Below are 4,816 nucleotides of genomic sequence, written 5' to 3' on the forward strand. Positions count from 1 at the left end.
CCGGGCCTTACCAGCAGCCACACCTCTCTCTCTCCAAAGGTCAGCAGTTCAGCCTGGGGCAGCTGCTGATCAGCCTCATCTCTCTGATCAGGCCCAGAGATAGGCATGGAGATGCTGACTAGCATAGAAACTGACCAATCAGAACCAAATCTGGGTGAACTGCGAGGAGCCAATGGCTGCCTAGGAGGTGGAGCTTTTGACACTGACTGGCATAGAAACCAACCAATCAGAACCAAGTATGGGTGGACAGCGAAAGCAGAACCTAAGGTGGGGACTGAGGAGGTGTTTTAAGGGCAACAGCTGTTTGGTGTAATGTGTAAGAAAGCGGTTCAATTTTTTAATGACTGGTTTGGCAGTTTAGTGCATATGGCTGGCTATTAGTCCAGATATAGGGATTATGTATTTTTGTCTGCCAAGAGCATCTCCTCCTGCTGAAAAAGGCTCCCCCCCCCATTTAATCAATCCTATCCTATATAATCTATCTATACTAATAAAAGGGTAATATGCTAATTAGACCAGGTCAACTGGCCATCTTCCAGATGTCCAACTTCCTTCCAGACAAAACCATGGTGGTGGGGGCCAAGGCAAAGGCAGTTAGGGGCGATCAGGCCATCAGGGGAGAGCAGTTGGGAGCAAGATCAGGCCTGCAGGGGGTTAGCGGCAATCAGGCCGGAAGGGGAGGACAGTTGGGGGAGAGATCAGGCCAGCAGGCAGAGGCAGTTAAGGGCGATCAGGCAGGCAGGCAGGTGAGCAGTTAGGAGCCAGTAGTCCTAGATTTCGAGAGGGATGTCTGACTGCCGGTTTAGGCCTGTGGGATCTGGCCTAAACTGGCAGTCAGACATCCCCCAAGGGGTCCCTGATTGGAGAGGGTGCAGGCTGGGCTGAGGGAACCTGCCCCATGCACAGATTTCATGTACCGGGCCACTAGTTAATAATAATATAAGAATAAACTGTTTTTGCATACTCACAACTGTAAACCTACTCTTGCCCTCCTCTGTATATAGCACAAATAATATAAATAGCCACAGTTTCAGTCTTCAAACTTCTCTTTTGCATAGGGAACATTAAATGGTCTTTTAGAAGCCCTCTGCTCAGTCTTCAACAGTAGAAATGGAGGTGATATTAAAAATAAATAGAGAGGTACAGAGAAATAAAAAATATTTTTATTTAAATTTTAAACAAGGTATCTGGCTTTCTGCAGATAGAATTTTTAAAAATAACATTTTAAAACTTTATTAATAGTAGTAATCTATGATAGAAAATAACAGATAAGCCAAAAAAGTAAAGTAAATATCACCATAATTCCAAAATTATTGATATACATATACTCTGTTATATGTTGAATTATGTCTTCCCCAAATTCAAATGTTGATGTCCTGACCCCCAGTACCTCCAGATTTGGAGGCAGAGATAACTAAGTTCATTTGAGGTCATTAGGGTAAGCCTTAATCCAACATGACTGCTGTCATAAAAGGAAATTTGGACACATGGACATACACACAGGGCAGGCAGTGTAAAGAGACACAGGGAGAAGACAACTATCTATAAGCCAAGAGAGAAGCCTGAATCCTTCCTTCACACCCTCTGGAGGAACCTATCTTGCTGACACCTTGATTTTGGACCTCTAGCCTCCAGAACTGTGAGACAATTAACTTCTATTGTTTAAGCCACCCAGTTTGTGGCACTTAGTTATGGCAGCTCTAGCAAACTAATACACTTTCCAACTTTTTGCTAAGCACATACAGAAATAAATATATCCTATATAATAAAAAGATAATATGCAAATTGACTGCCACACCCTCACACAAGATGGCCGCCCCCATGTGGTCACAAGATGGCCAGCAGGGGAGGGCAGTTATGAATGATCAGGCCAGCAGGGGAGGGCAGTTGGGGGCAACCAGGCCAGCAGGGGAGGGCAGTTAGGTGTGACCAGGCCTGCAGGGGAGGGCAGTTAGGGGTGACCAGGCTGGCAGGGGAGGGCAGTTGGGGGTAATCGGGCCAGCAGGGGAGCAGTTAGGCATTGATCAGGCTGGCAGGGGAGTGGTTAGGTGTCGATCAGGCTGGCAGGCAGAAGCGGTTAGGGGCAATCAGGCAGGTAGGCAGGCAAGCAGTTGGGAGCCAGCAGTCCCAGATTGTGAGAGGGATGTCCTGTGGGATCGGGCCTAAACCGGCAGTCGGACATCCCTCGAGGGGTCCCAGATTGGAATGGGTGCAGGCTGGGCTGAGGGGCGGGGGATGATCGGAGACGAATTTGTTACAGAATTGAGTGCAATTTCCTTATCTAACGACACTGTCTGCAGAAGAATAGATGACATGTCTGCTGATATTCTTGATCAGGTAATCCAGGAAATTAAATCTGCTCCACTTCCAATATTTAGTATCCAGCTTGATGAATCTACAGACATTGCAAACTGTTCACAGTTACTGGTTTACCTGAGGTATATTAATGATGGCGACTTTAAAGATGAGTTTCTTTTTTGCAAACCTCTTGAAACAATAACTACTGCACGTGATGTATTTGACACAGTTGGTTCATTTCTGAAAGAGCATAAGATCTCTTGAGAAAAGTTTGTGGTGTTTGCACAGATGGTGCTCCAGTTATGCTAGGATGTTGATCTGGATTTCAACGTTTGGTACTGAATGAGTCACCAAAAGTCATTGGAACTCACTGTATGATTCATCGGCAAATATTAGCAACAAAGATGCTGCCACAAGAGTTACAAGAAGTAATGAAAAGCGTCATAAGTTGTGTCAATTTTGTAAAGGCGAGCATTTTAAACAGTCGACTGTTTTCGCAACTGTGCAACAAGTTGGATGCACTGAACAATGCTCTGCTATTTCACACTGAAGGGAGATGGTTGTCGAGAGGAAAAATTTTCAAACGTGTTTTTGAGCTTCATGATGAACTCAAAACGTTTTTTAAACAGAAAGCAAGATAGCAGTTCGAAGCACTTTTTGGCGATAAAAGTGAACTGCAGAAAATAGCTTACTTGGTTGACATCTTTGCCATCTTGAATGAGTTAAATTTATCACTGCAAGGACCAAATGCAACATGCCTCAAATTGTCTGAAAAGATCCGATCATTCCAAATGAAACTTCAGCTTTGGAAAAAAAAAATGGATGAAAATAAAATTTACATGTTGCCTACCTTATCTGCTTTCTTTGAGAAACATGACATTGAACCAGACAAAAGGATTACGATGATAATTTCTGTGAAAGAACACTTGCACATGCTTGCAGACGAAATTTCATCGTACTTTCTAAATCTACCTGACGCTCCATTTGCACTTGCCAGAAGCCCATTCACAGTCAAAGTTGAAGATGTTCCTGAGACAGCACAAGAGAAATTCATTGAACTTATTAACAATGATGCAGCAAGAACTGATTTCTCTACAATGCCAGTTACAAAATTCTGGGTCAAGTGTTTGCAGTCATATCCTGTTCTGTCTGAGACTGTGTTGCACCTTCTTCTTCCATTTCCAACAACATATCTTTGTGAAACAGGGTTTTCCAGCTTGTTGTTTATCAAGTCTAAATACAGAAGTAGACTTGTTGTGGAAGATGATCTTCGTTGTGCTCTTGCAGAGACTGCACCGAGAATTTCTGATCTGGTGAGAAAGAAGCAATCTCAACCTTCGCACTGACGTTGGCTTTTTACACATAATGTCGCAAAATGTAGCAATGTAGTTTACTGTTGTTATGTTAAGACTGTTATCCATGCTACACCATGCTTCAAGATAAAATTTCATTTATTTGTAATTAAAAATAAATATTTCATAATATATAATTACATATTGTTTTTGTGATTAATCACTATGCTTTAATTATGTTCAATTTGTAACAATGAAAATACATCCTGCATATTAGATATTTACATTACAATTCATAACAGTAGCAAAATTACAGTTATGAAGTAGCAATGAAAATAATTTTATGGTTGGGGGTCACCACAACATGAGGAACTGTATTAAAGGGTTGCAGCATTAGGAAGGTTGAGAACCACTGGACTAGAGGAATCAGAGAGAAAATAGTTCCTCCTAGATGCTGAATCACATTAAATAAAACTCTTCCTTCTTGTCTGAAGTTTTTCTCTGCACCTCCTCCTTCCTTTCTCTCACTTTATCTTTCTCATTTCCTTCTCCTGGATTCAAGTGGAATGCTTAAATATTAGTTTTTCTCTACTGCCTTACTTGACTTTCTACTCATCTCCTATGTGGCTACTTTTTCATATGCTAATATTGCACTTTATATAAATCTCCCATATAATGCTTGTTGTAATGTCTCTTAATTATTTGCTCATATATCTGTTTCTGACACAAGATTGTGAATACCTTTAGATCAAGGTGCCTTTTGTCTTTCTAACTTCAGTGCCTGGACCCAGACAAAGACTGGCAGAAAGTAAGCACATAATTGGTGATGTCATTCATCCTTAGGGTACATTTGGATTAAGGGGTGGATCCAAATATTTACTTTCATAGCTAAGGCTAAATCTTATGAAATTTTGTCTATGTGCAGAGTTAGCTCTTTGAAAAGAAACAAATGTACTAGCTTAAGCACATTAGAATGATATGTAGCTCTACATGGATCCCTGAAGAGTTTATTTATATATCCATGCATTCATTTGTGACAATTATAAAAACCACACTTCTCCATTTCTTTCTGGTCTCAGATTTTGTTTTTTGCTGTCGCTGTTTTTAATCTACAGAACAAGAGGGTTGTAACATGATCTCCAAGGGGGTTTTCAGTCTTAAAAGCCTGTAACTTTCATTGTACTTTGGAACAACTAGATGTGATGCATCTTCACTGCTATTTTGAA

The sequence above is a fragment of the Myotis lucifugus genome, unplaced genomic scaffold, assembly GCF_000147115.1.
Source record: "Myotis lucifugus unplaced genomic scaffold, Myoluc2.0 scaffold_175, whole genome shotgun sequence".
In the NCBI taxonomy this organism is placed as follows: Eukaryota; Metazoa; Chordata; class Mammalia; order Chiroptera; family Vespertilionidae; genus Myotis; species Myotis lucifugus.